At 39.5% G+C, this 14,625-nt stretch overlaps 1 pseudogene; it reads right to left on the bottom strand.

Moving 5' to 3' along the window:
- Window positions 1-483: 483 nt before the first annotated feature.
- Window positions 484-5,033, bottom strand: LOC131782925 (uncharacterized protein C17orf113-like; annotated as a pseudogene).
- Window positions 5,034-14,625: the final 9,592 nt, after the last annotated feature.

Genomic DNA, 14,625 nt, shown 5'->3' with positions numbered 1-14,625 from the left:
TTGAAGTAGGAGGGTTCTTGTCTTAGAGTAAGCGGGCAGCCCCACGGACATGAGGGCCGAAGGCCCGAGCCGCTAGGGGGGTCCAGGGGCATGCTCCCCCGGAAAATTTTTAAAATAAGACTCTCGGAGATGCGTTTTCCAGCATTCTGAGGTGGAAATTTATTATTCTACATCCTCATTTTGCAAACACAAATTGTGAATAATTTAAGGAGGTTTTACCCACTAGCACAAAGTGACTATATGAAAAACAATATTGCAACTGTTCACAGCCTCAGAGAATTTACTAAATTGACAAACATTGTTCTTTCATTAAAACACTACTGTAACTGTTCACAATTTACTAAATTGACAAGCATTTTGACTTCATTAAAACACTACTGCAACTGTTTGCAGACTCAGGGAATTCACTAAATCCATAACATGAATAATTATATTAAATCTAACTCATTGGCTTATATTGTTTACTTTGTTTACAAATAAACAGTGTTAGGTGAAACAACTAAACTAAAAGTCATCGAAATCAGAGCCATAATCTGAATCATCACCGTCATCTGCAGGTAGCTCAAGTGCTTTGGAGGCTGCATCAACTTCCTCTGCAATTGAAGGGTGACTTGGCGTGACACCCTCCGCGTCACCCTCCGTCTGTACACCAGCATCCTGCACAGTTACAAAGTTCTCACTTATATCACCTGCGCTGGCAACCACTGGTGTGCTGACAAACTTTGGAGGACACTTTCGCCATGGTTTTGCAGCTAACCAAGCTCTAACAGAAGCATCAATCACTTCTTCAAATTCCTTACTTCCCACTTTTGGACCATTAATGAGAATGTGTAGTAGGGCGTTGAGCATGTCATTCTTCATCCTACTTCGAAGCCTTGTCTTCATCAGTTTTAAAGAACTGGCACCCCTTTCTGGCCATCCATTTGAGACTGGAAGAGAAATCACTGCCTCTGCCACCTTTGCAACCAGTGGAAGATTAAATGGAACCAGGTCCTTCATGAACATTAGCTTCTGGAGGCACCAGTCAGTTGAAGTGACTGTAGGTTTGCTCCCACCAGGGGGCTTTCTTACTTCCTCAGGCAGCTCATTCTTCCATTTTGCCAAGTCGTACTTGAATACCTGCCACTCATCCATCAGCTGCCTTTTGTCGCTGTCTTCATCAAAGAACTGCTCAGCCAAGAGTTTCACTGATACACTGCCATAATCCCTAAATCCCGGCTGGCCCCTTTCTGGAACTAGTGCAGGGTCGAATATGCTAAAAGCAGACAGGAGAGGAAGGGTGGGAAATCTGCTGTTTAAGCTTTTTTTCAGTGAATTGACATATTTCACCAGGAAATTGCTGAGAAACAGCTCATCTCCATCAGAAGCAATGAGATCAGCTTGTTCCAGTCTGCCTCCAGGTGATAGATCTCTAAGAAACTCGGTGACTGGAACTCCCGTCTGGACAATCTTGTCAAGATCGTCAATACACTTCTGAATTGCTGGCTTTATATGGGAGAAGGAAATCTTTCCTTCTTGGAAGGTGCAGCTGAGTTTGTTGAGAACAGGAAGAACGTGATGCATGACTGTTACCACCCCAATTAATTTCACTTTGTACATTTTTCCAAGAAGACCTGATGCTTGGGCATCTTTCTGGTCAAGTTGCCTTAGTGTAAGCATGAGGGGTATGTAATCCTTATGTACACCCTCTACAGCCTTGCCCAGAGAGAGCCACCTTGTGCGAGTAGCTTTAGCAAGTCGACGGACACACTTATCTTTAGCCTCTTTAGAAGGCTCTTGCAGCTTTTTCACAGAAAGTTGGGTCTTTAGATATGCTGCAAGTCGTTTGGGGGAATTTTCAAAAATTTCCAGGCCTGAAAAAGCCATCTCTCAACTTCTTGCATGTATGCGATCTCATCATTAGTGTCACAGCAAGCAAGTGACAGTTTATGGCAGATGCAGTGAATGCTGACAAGGTGTTTGTTTAACTCTTTGAGTCTGGTAGCTACCCCACTGGTTTTTTCCGGTCATCACTGATGCTCCATCCGTGCAAAGGCCATTGAGCTTTCCAACTGATAAGTTACACTGATTTAACTCCTTTACAAGAGTGCTTGTTATGGTTTCTGCATTTGCAGAATCAGATTCAACAAGGAGATCATTAGCACTAAGAAACTTAATCTCTGTGCCACCAGAAGTGCTGTTCCAAAACTGCACGAATGTGATTAATTGCTCAGTAACAGCAATGTCTGTTACTTCGTCAATTAGAAGGCCATAAGACCCTGCTTTTTTTATTTCTTCTATAATCATGTTCTTGACCACATTTCCACTTGTCAGGAACATTTCTCTCACTGCAGCAGGAGATTTGTGGTTAAAATGCTGCATTTTGTCTAGACCAACAGCACGGAACAGATTTAGCAAAGAGAAAAACTTAACATTGGCAACTGCCTCCTTTGCTAACCAGTACAAGGCTGCAAAAGCATTGTACAATACATCATTGCGAACTGCTTTCTTTTCTTCATACTGTTGATGAAACATTGACACCCTCTGATTCATTTCAGCTTCCACAGCAGCTTCATGCATTTTGGTTAAAGAATGTTCTCTGATGGCCTCTTTCCTGTATCTTGTGCTGGGTGTAGTGCTGAATACTGCAGCATTGTTTTGAGTGTTCAAAGTTTTATGTTTGCAGCAAAGAAAACAAAACATGCCTTGGTTTTCTGAGAAAAGAAGCCACCAAATGCCTGTGGTGTTATCATAGGCTAGTTCTCTTTCTTCAACCCAGCTGTGATGAAATCGTCTCTTCTTCACTTTCTTCTGCCTGGCCTCTTCTTCTTCTGAGAAATCTTTGCAGCTTTTTTGTTTGCACTCATAGTAGTTGTGCAGGTTAGCAAGTCCACATCTCTCCATTTCTAATAACATAATGTCATCTGCTATTGCTTTAGAAACATTTGTCCCACGAGTTTTTTCTACTTGCTGTGACGTATCTGAGATTGCTTCATTAGAAGACTTTGTTTCTGCCTCTCCAGTAGCCTCTTGTACTGAAGGCACTGTTGAATTGTCTGCCAAAGAAGTGTTCAATATAACAAGGGATAAGCCTCACCTTACCAAGTTATTGTAAGTGTAAAACAGCGATATCATGTAATGGATAATGTACATATTGTAAGTAGTGTAAGAAGTGAAACGTGTTGTAAAAAAATAAAACAAATTACAAAAAAAAAAAAAAAATACGCCTTACCTTGTCGCATGTGCTGAGTTCATTTTTTTGCAGGTTTCCATAGCAGAATTACATTTACCTTTTTGTAGTAATTTTTTATGTTGTTTGTTTTATAAGTTTTGGAAGAGTCATAAAAACTGTATGTGTACACAAGGCTTCATATCTTCAGTCAAAAACCCAGTTAAAAAAGCCATATCGAGAAAATTAAGTGCTTGAAACAGTGCAAAGAACCTTAAAACTTTTCCTTAAAATTTTAACTGGCTCGTTTGTGAAAAAACCGAAAGCAATCTGCAATGTTCCTCGGACAACATCTACGCCGCGCACTCTCACGCAATGTTTGTTTTATTTTTAACTGTTAGTAATTCCGTGCGCTTGAAAGCTCTCAAGGTTGTCACAATAAGCAAAGAAGAGCCAGTCTTTGATTAGTTATATTTGTATGCATCCTCGGAGACACAAGGGTGTGATAGTCAGGGCGAAAAGAAGTAAACAAAGCGGCGAAATCGGTGGCGAACGAAGGGTGATTTTGATGATTTGTTTATATTGAAAGGTCGTTGCGGTTCACTGACTCTTTAGACATGCAAATATACTTTATTTATATCCACCAGTGCAAGTTTATTATGTTGAAGAAATGACTTGTGAAGTATTAAGAACTCACCTTTTGACTTCTTTGAAACGACAAAAAAATTGTCAAGGACGCCTTGAGAAGATCTTTTATTCGTCACGGCCATTTTAAAACCATGTGCTTTTCAGTCGTGTGAAATGTCACGTGCAAATGTTATGCAACAGCTGACAAGAGGGGGTCCTGGTATCTACTTTGATATCGTAAGCGATGCGTTTCGCGAAGACACGCGATGCGATCAAACTTTGAAATTTATTACTTTGCTTGACAAAACACTCGTTAATCCAGACACAGAAATATTAGTTTACATGTAAAAAGGATTGTAATTCGGAGATGCAATTCCTGGTTAACTAGCTTATGCTAGCAAAGCGGGAGAGTTGTGGAAAGATGTTTCGGTTAGTCTGAGTTTTTTGATTGTTCTTTTATTTATCCACTCATGACCTCATTTTTGTGAAGGCGGGTACTGTACTCAGAGTAGACGGGTGCCGGTACCCGGGTCCCGGCTTCTAATAAAACCCCTGGGTTTACCTTGTGTATGAAAATAATGAAATAAGAAAGTTTAAGTTTTACTTGGGGCAGGAAAATTCCCAAATTAGGGCTAAGAGCTATTTTTGTGTTTTATCCAACGAAGTGGTTTATCAGGATTATCACCATGAAGAAGGTAATGACAGTAATTCTTTCCTCTTCAAATCTGTTAACATTTTAATAGTCCATTGAAATTTTGTATATTAAAATCTTCACATGTGCTATATATAAGCAGGTACTTCCCTCCATATAAATATTTGCATTTTTAAAGTTATGACATGTAAAGGTTGCGGTTAAAGTTCACAAATGCTTCACTTGAACTTGACAATCACAAGTGCATAACTTTCTATTTGTTACACAAACATAACTCAACCTACCCAAAATACGGTCAAGCTTATCCCAGTGCTGAAATGCTGCCTTCTCCTGGCTTGAAAGAGCTTTTGAATCATACGGTCGCTCTGCTCCTGATATTTTCATCCTATCTTTCAATTTGCTGTACCCGGATTTCAGTTTCTTTAACTTTGTCTCTATCTGCTTCGCTGTCCTTTGGATGTCATTGTTTCGCTCAAGGAGGCCTTTGATTGAGGAATATAAATCTTTGTTTGTTGTCATGGGCTCTGCTGACGTTTTTGCATCACTGAAAGCATCTATAAGTGCACTAGTTTCATCCTGACTCCACTTTGCACCGTCGGACGCCATTTTGAAATCTCGAGTGGGACAAGGAATTGTGAGTACGAAAACAAGTGGTTTGTGGGTAAAGTGCCAGAGCACCAGCGAAAAATGTGCTCACATAAGGACTCAGTGCCCAGTTTAGTGCCCGAGTACAAGGTCTCGACCTTGTACTCGGGCACCGGCACCGTGCCCGAATTCTGGCATGGGTACCAGGAAAAAAGGTGTGTTCACATTGGTGCCCGGCGTAGAATAGAACCCGGGCACGGTGCCCGGGCACCAAGTGTGAACACTGCCTTAGATGTCAATCGCAGTGCATGATTGGTATCTAAGGTGTACATTTGAGTTAATTTCATTTTTTTGTACTCATTAACTATGAATATTCTCTTTACATCCCTTTCTTCCCTAGAAATATAAACAAAGAGTAAAACTATAAACCGTCACAAAGAAAATCGTTCATAGAGTCCTTGGTACAAAATAAGGAAACATTATGTCCATGTGAATAGTTCTTGAAGTGTTCAATGTCTCTATAAGTTCAATCTGTCCGGTGGTTTGCGAATCCTCTGCAGATAACGCCTCGGTGAATCTTTCTGGAAATCAGTACTTCCTGATTCGACTTCTGTGTCCATCTCAACTGAAGCGGGAGTGGTGTTTTTCTCCTGATTAGCCTTCGTATCACTGAGCTGATCATCAGTAGGGTGGTACTGCTTGACTTCAGTTGTGTTTCAGTGTAAAACCCGTGTGGGATTGTTGCTATCAAACACAACAACCTGATTTCCTTTCTTCTCTTTCACTTTTTACAGCTGAGGTTCAAATGTTTGTTCTTATCCTGTTTCATGAGTACAAGGTCACCTTGTTTCACCTCACTCATCCTAGCATTTCTTGCAGCATCTGCATACTGTTTGCTCTTGAATTTCATCAGTTGATCTCTCTCTCTGGTTTCCTCATCACTGTGGGTTGGTTGTGACAATTTAGGTAACTTTGTTCTTGGATACATACATACATACATAAGCTTTATTTATCCTCGGATTTCAATGTAGCTTACAAGCTAGTATCTCTGATCCTTATTACTAATTTTAAAAGCTACAGCAAGAACAAGGCTAAAAAGAGAAAAAAAAATCATAATATAATAATATAATAATATAATAATCATTAATATACTAATATAATGTAATATTAATGTAATATTAACAGAAACCGTGCACTAACAGTTTGCGCTTAAATTCACTATGATCTACAGTCTTTCTAAAGTGGTCAGGGAGGGAGTTCTAGTACTTAACAATAGGAAATACTTAAAAAATTTATCCCCGTAATGCACTTGAGCATTCTTCGAGAGCTTGAGAGAGTATAAGTTGACAGAGAACAAAGCTAACAGCGAAAAAACTTAATAAAATTACAGAAAAGCTCGAAACACGTCTGACCGCCATAATCACCGCAGATGTCGGCCCATCAGAAGAGATGCTGGTGTCTGTCCAGTTGTCTGGTGAGGAGTTGTTCTGTAAACAGCCATATACCTGACCAGTTCTCTTCTCCAGTCCTTTCCTTCTGCATGTGCCAACTGTAATCTTTTTAGTATGGATCTATTGTCTCTCTACCTCACCATTTGCTTGAACCCACCGAGTTGTTACACGTCGATGCTTAATACCATTCTCCTTTAGGAACGCTTTGAATTTCTCTGAGACAAGGTTTGGCCCATGGTCACTTACAAGCACTTCAGGCAGTCCATGTCTGGCAAATATGGTTTTTAAAGACTCTATGGTCTTCTCTGATGTAATTGTCCTTACAACAGCCACCTCGTAATATCTGCTATAGTGGTCAACAACTACAAGTATGTGTTCACCTGAGGGTAACGGTCCTAGGTAATCAATTGCCACAGCACACCAGGGTCCTTGAGGTAGTTCTGTACTTGCCACAGGCTCTGGAGGGTCAGGTCTGCCTACTAACTGACGTGCATCACAGGTCTTGACAAACCTTTCCACATCCTTTTCTAGCTTTGGCCACCATACTTTCGTGTGAAGACGCTGTTTCATGCTGACTACACCTAAATGTCCTTCATGTCCAATACCAATTGTTCTAAGACCTTTGGGGGTCACTATGCAGGTTCCTCTCATAATTATACCACCCACGACACACAGTTCATTGGCTACATGTAGGAATTCTGAACATTCAGTTCCTTTCCACCTCCCAGTTTGGATAGCTTACCTTAAACACTCCATCTCTTTGTCATTCAATGCCACTTCTTCAATTTCTTTCGCACTCATTGCTTTTGGAACAGCTTTCACGGTCATAAAATTCACATAATTCTCAGTGTCATCAAAGTTCTTTCCCTCATCTGTGTGTGGCAATCTTGACAGGGTGTCAGTGATGTTCTCTTTACCAGGTTTATAGATGACATGAAAATGATATAGTTGTAACCAAAGAACCCATCTCTCGATACACGCAGTAGGCTTTGATTTAAGTAAATAGATAATTTCCAAGGGCTTGTGGTCAGTGACAAGTTCAAACTCTCTACCCAAGAGGTAGACATGAAACCTTTCAACAGACCAGACTAAGGCCAATGCTTCTTTTTCGGTTTGCGAGTATCTTCGTTCCACACTAGACAGGGTTTTGTTTGCATAGACTTTGTCGTGTTCCTGCAACAACACTGCACCGAGCCCTACTGGGCTGGCGTCAGCAGCAACTCCAGTTTTCAAAGCAGGGTTAAAGTATGCCAGTGTATCCACATCCATCAGGCTATTCTTCAATTCTTCAAAGGCTTTCCTTTGATCCTTTCCCCACACAAAGTGTGTATTCTTCTGTGTGAGTCTTCTCAATGGCTCTGCTTTTGTTGCCAGGCCACTGATAAATTGTGCGCTGAAATTCACCAAGCCCAGAAAATTCCTCACTTCTGAGCTGTCTGTTGGTTCCCTTGCTTCTTGGAGTGCTTTTACTCTGGACTCTGTAGGGCCTATGCCTTTCGCCAGCAACAAATGTCCCATGAATTCAATCTCATTCATCCTGAAGACACACTTCTTCTTGTTGAGTGTCAAACCTCTCTCTTTCAACGTGTGTAGGACCTTTTTCAGCCTTTCGTCATGTTCAGCTACATCGGTGCTGTAAACCACAATATCATCAGATATGTTTTGACATCCAGTACAGAAGAACTTGATCGATTACATGTTGCTACAACTCTGGCACTGAGCAAATGCCAAACACTAGACACTTATATCTAAAAAGGCCTGCATGAGTCGTGAAGGTTGTGACTTCTCTTGAGATAACTTCTTTCAACTCCAGTTGATGGAATCCCATGGTAAGATCAAGTTTAGTAAACACAGGGTTGCCACTGAGTTCACTCAGCACATCATCGATTGTTGGTATCAGGTGTCTTGAATGCTCTATAGCTGTATTGGCCATTCTCATATCCACACATATCCTGATGTCCCCATTTTGTTTAGGAATGATGACAATCGGGCTGACACACGGTGTTGGACCTTCCACTCTCTCAATGATGTCCATATCTTCCAGTTCCGTCGGCTTTTCCTCTACTTTGCTGCAAAGATTGTATGGGACACATCTGCACGGTTGTGCTACAAACTTTGCATCAGGCTTGAGATGCAGTTTAAAGGAATGATTTGTCAATTTTCCAATTTTATCACTGAACAGTTCCTGGAACTCACCCTCTACAAGATTTACTTCAGATTCAGGTACTTTGATTGCAAGTACTCCAAGCTGCATTGCTGTTTTTCTTCCCACTATGGGTCTGCCTCTGTTTGAAATCACCAGAAATTCAACATCTGACAAACGTTTGTCTCCAAGCTCCACCTTTGACCAGAACTTTGCTTCGACTTGGACTTTGCTCGCTGTAGCATAAGACCGTATGGACCTGTTTTCTGACTGGCTTCCACATTTGATTCCATTCAATTGGAGTTGCTTCCATAGTTGATGGTCGATTACATGGCAAGTTCCAGAGTCTATTAACATGTCAACTTCTTGACCTCCAATGGTAAGCTTCACTTCCAGCTCGTCTTCAGGGGAGAGCTCAATTGCAAAGATTTCGTCATCCAGGCTTTCATTATCTTCCACACTGAAGACTTTTGTCTGGTAGTTGTTCTTGCTCCTGCAAACTTTAGCAAAGTGTCCGACGTGACCATGCTTCCTACACCTCCCTTTCTTTGCTGGGCAACATTCATCCTTAGATATGTGTCCCTCGTTTCTGCATTTCCAAAATTTTCTCTCTTTTTCCGTTTTGGTGGGTTGCCTGTGGTGAGCAGTGTCACGTGATCAGCCGGCCATCTTTGAATTACGAGTAGCAGATTTCGCATCAATTTTGTTGACATTGGCTTGCATTTCACTTTCTTGTTGAGTAACAGCTTCATAACAACTAGCCATATGTAGATAATGAGGCGTCTTCTTCATTAGGGACGTTATAGCCTCCTCAATTATGCTCTCTTTAAGTACCTTCAGCATCCTTGTAACCTAGTTGTTGCTGACCTTTTCCTTGTTTTCCTGGCATGGTGTGTGTTACTCCTTCTCACTGACACCAACTCATTGTTTCATGCAGAGGTGCATCTGCTGTAATTTCTAGTAGCCACTCATTGGGGCATTTTGCACATTTCCCTGTCATGCAGAACTCACTTGTGCTGTGACACACAAAGTTATCAACTAATGCTTCAGAGTAAGGAGGAAGGGCTTGAATTTCCTAGGCAATATATTCACACAGCATCCTGATGTTCTCATGGTATTGGCAAAGGCAGGCATCCCTGGGCATAGCAGAGGAGAGCAATACATTGACAGGCCTAAGGGAACAGAAGTTACTGAGACTTATCTTAATTTCAGGGTGCTCTTTCAGAAATAACTGGTATACTTCTTTGAGGAACCACATAATGTGACACTTCTGTAACTTCATCTTCTTCCCTTCTGACGGTACTGAAACATAATCTTTCCAGCCACATGCTTGTTGTGAAATTGAGTCAAGGTGAAAAAAATTGTGAACATACTTAACACTTGACTTTGGGAGTTGCTTATTTCCATTTCTGCATGAGTTTGAGCTGCTATGATGAAATGCCATCTGCAGACTTTGCCAGTTTAGATATCACTGCTCTTTTCTTTCATGGACTGTTTGGCAGAACTTGTTTCACCCTGCTCAGAGCTTTCCTTAGAGCCTGAGGAGTCTTGTAAACTTTTCCTTCATCAGCACTGCTAGTGGGTATGTTTGGAACTTACAGAGACTTCTTTTTTCAGTTTGTGTAAGCAAACCCTTTCCCTGCACTCTCTTTTCTTCTTTGCTCATTCAGCTGGACTTAACACTTTAGCCTTTCTTTCTGTGGCTTCCTCTGAACATCACACTTGCTAAGTCCAAAGGAGTTTCGACAATAAAAATACTACCATTGTTATTTGCTAGATCAACACTTTAATCTTCAGATAACAACTTAAGTTCTCCTTTACAAATGCAGATGGTCAGAGGTTTGCACTGATGGAAAACTACGCATCACACTTGTGATGAGACGAAAACATGGCTGCCCTCGTGGTTTAGCAGTCACCTGGCAAATTGGTGACAACTGCTGACCTTACTAATCGCTTACTACAGTACTGCAGTAGTAACATTTTCTTTTTTCGCTGTTTGTCCTTCTCTAGATAAACTTGGTATCTCTCTGGATCTACCTTAAGCTTTTTAAAATAATAACTCCGTTTTTCAGGATTAGGCATTATCCTGTAAGTCTTTTAGTTCATTGAAACTGCAGACAACTTGGAAAATGCATAATCCAGCAACTGTTGTTGTCTGAGCATGCTCAAAACACTTTCCCCATACAGAGCACACTTCAAGGTGAGTGCTGCTGACTAGAAACACTATTTGCAATATTTCAGGTGAAAACAGGGAAAGATAATGCTAATTTCAAAACTAATGGACAGTTTTCTAATGTTTGTGGGAAAGAAAGAAGGAAGAGATAATTTATATATTTTACATCGCTAATTTCTTTATCTTTTTCACACACTGAAATGTCCATGATCAGGAATGCAATGTCCATGACATTGTTTTATTATCTAATGAAGAAGACACACCACAAAAAAATATTGATTAGTATGTAATTGTAGTATCACTATTTACTTAAAAAACAAAATCATTTGTTTTTAAGTTATACTTTCAGAATTCACAGGAATTAAATGTTAAACATTTGTGCTTAAGAACGTGGTTGATTTGGTTGTAACATCCATGACAGCTCTATTTATTTAAATATAATTTTTTGCTTAAAGGAAATTTGAGTTTCCCACTAAACATGCAACTAGCACCTATCTGTCATAATCAAAGTACAAGGGAATGATTGTTTCTAATTTTGTGTCTGTTCTAATGATTTTTCTCTAACCACACTTGTGCAAATGTAACGTCCTTGATCATGGAATGACCCAAATGTGTCATTTAGAGTATCATATCTGTTTGTGACCATTTTTCCAAGACAATTAGCTTCAAGCACCTGACTCTTGCAATCACTAAAGAAATCTGCAAATACTTATTGTTGGCAATATGTGGAATTTAAGTAAGGAAAACTAAAGTGTTTTGATTCAATTTCGTCATTACTTTGTAGACTTATCAGTAGTGTTGATCTTCATGAGTTCTCTGAGGAGCTTCACGTAACAGAAAGAATGTCTTCATTTTCTTGAATTTAAAGGAAAGAGTGGCGTTTGCCTCATCAAGGGGTGCTCACTGAGAGGGACTATGCTCAAGAGATTGGATAACCATCTCTTTAAGTACTACAAAGGTGTTATTAGAGGATTGACTGATCACCAGCCACAAATTCGTGGTTTGGAATATTGCCAAAGCCTGGACTTGCTTGTGTCCTGGATGGCACAAAGAGATCATCCTTCTCTCTCAACACCCTAAAATTAGTCATTCCATACATATGAGTATGTATCATTCCAAGGTTGGAACAAATTAAAAAGGAGGGAGAACAGAAATAATTCACCACACCAATAATGTTGATCACAATGAACATGAAGAGAGAAAGGAATCAGAATGGAAAAAGAATGGAAAAAGTGAAGTGCTTGCAGAAGAAAGTAAATGCATCAGCTCTGGGGATGACACCAGTTATATTGAGCATATTATAGGATGAGGAGGCATGATCTGTACCTAGACAAGGGTGCCTTACATGTGGTGCAATACAAAGAGAGGGCCATGAATGATCTGTTCATTTAGAGACATTAGATGTCTTTTGCTGACACCAGTCTTCAAAGGCATGTAGCTGCAAAAAGTGTATTAATTTTGATGCTAATTGTGTCCAATGTTTGGTTTGATTTCTTCCACAGTTACAGATGCCAGGAGGATAACAAAACATCCACCCTACCCATAGATGTTGATTTCAGTCTCTTTCAATCTTCTCCTCTATGATTTTGATTAGAGTCAGATTACCATAGAATGTGGTTTAAATTCTCCCAAAAACAATTTTCTCTGTAAATGAATGTGTGAGAAATATCATTGATTGAGTTCAGATGTAGGACTGATGTATGAACACTCATCGTTCCTTCTTTTAGAGGTCCACTTACATGGAGGGGAAGGAAGACTTTTTGAAGCAGCTATGGTTGGGGTTGTACCTTAGTAATCTTGTATGTTACTTACAACAATTGCAACAAACAGTATCATTCATATTTTTTTCTTCCTTATTAATCCCTCTCAACCTTTCATATTTTGAGATTGATGAAGTTTATTTATAACAGAACATGCTTAGGCAGAACTGTAACCACTCTAGTTCTGCAACCCAAAATACCATCAATTTTTGTGAGAAAAGTCAAAGTATTATTGCTGGTACTATTATCATGTATATTTACAACACAACTGAAAACAGAAACATAAATCTGCTTAGCAATCCATATGCCCTATTACCCCGAGGGTATTCAGACATTACAGCAAGTCACCTCTACAACAGCAATGAGTGATACCACTTTCTTGCTTTGAATCATACTCGATTGCGATTTGGTTATGGTGATTTGAAATAAGAACTAATTCCTCAAAAACTATCCTCATAATACCATTCTCTTAATGGATTGATAGTGATTCAAAATACTGCTGAGTTTTAAAACTTTGACTTGATACACAACATAGGAAATGATGAGAATGAAATATTTTGCAATTAAGAACAGTTGAACAATTTCTTTCAGAAAAAAACAATGCTAGATGCACTAAAAGGGACAAGGATAATCATTTTTGTCATGTTACGTCATCTTCCAACCCTCTGAATACAGCTTTTTAGTGACAAATAGATGATTCATGTTGTCACCTTACTTTGCTGTTGTATTATTAACTTGCTAACTCCAATATGAAATCTCTCAGGATGAATGCTGAGACCTTGCATTTTTATCAGTGACACATGTTGCGTACTTGTCTTTAAAATTGTCTTTGGATTCCCAAGTTCACTCAAAAATTGATCATTATTTGCCCTTCCTGTCCCTTTAAAGTTTAGCATGATATGGTGCCAACTGGAGTGATCCATTCAGAAGACTTGCTTGGTAAAGGAATTGTTTAGCCCTTCCTGTCCCTTTAAGGTGCAGCATTATATGGTGTCAAATGGAGTGATCTATTCTCAAGACTTGCTTGGTATAAGAATTGTTTAGGAAAAGCAAAAAACTTTCCTTCCTCCAAAAAAGAGTTTCACCTGGATTACCAATAAATGGTGCCGTAACATTGGACTTTGCTGTTGTTAGTAGCACACAAACATGATCTGTTGGTACTCTCTTGCCATTAATTTCTTGTCAATTTTCCTTGAAAAGGCCAGCTGCCATGACAACTGAGTCACGTCTGTACACCACCATCATTGTTGAAATGGAGAAAACAGAATATAAGAACAATAAATAAAATGCAACCAACAGGGATTTCTTAGCATACTATTATTAGATCAACTTTACATGTAGATGTACAAAGGTCTAAAGAAAATTACAGTTTTTTATAAAAACATCAGAGTCTTACAAAAACCAGTATTAAAATTAATTACGTGTCATTTGTCTTTAAAACAATACCTCTATGCATTTATTGTGACTTGTACTTTCTTTGTTTTTTTTGTTTTTGTTTTTTTTAACAGCTTTATTGACCATTACACATGTTACATACAGCAAATTAAACAGCCAAGAAAAAAATGAAATATATGTGCAAAGTGATTTAAAGTCATAAGGTCAAAAGGGAAGGTGCGAACGGGATGCAAGGACCCATGTGAGGCACCTCCCATGGTACAAATAATAATTAAAACACAATCAACCAAGAGACACCAAATTTAAAAGACGCTAAAAAACTAGAGATGGCAGGGGCAGGATCGTACAATTGACCAGGTACAGGGATAGGATATGTCAAAGTGATTGTGCAAAAGGTGAAACATGTGCTCAGTAACAAAGTTGCGGAAGGATGCAGTAGTTGAAAAACTGGTAGGGTGAAATACGATGAAAGTAAGAGGCCTGAAAAGTGCTAGTTTTACATACAGGAGTTTTAAGGTTATAAGAATTACTTAGTCTGGTTTAGCCGTGAAAAACAGGAGAAACAAAATCGTAAACATTAAGATCAGTAAAACCATTCTAACTTGTTGGCCTTAGCAGAAATGGCATGGATATGTGTGTTCCAGGTGAGGGAGTTGGTGATGTTAACTCCAACGTCCCTCTCTGTGGACAC

Source organism: Pocillopora verrucosa, chromosome 11, assembly GCF_036669915.1.
Source record: "Pocillopora verrucosa isolate sample1 chromosome 11, ASM3666991v2, whole genome shotgun sequence".
Lineage (NCBI taxonomy): Eukaryota > Metazoa > Cnidaria > Anthozoa > Scleractinia > Pocilloporidae > Pocillopora > Pocillopora verrucosa.
Note: the sequence above shows the minus strand (reverse complement) of the source record. Positions and strands in the feature narration are given on the sequence as shown.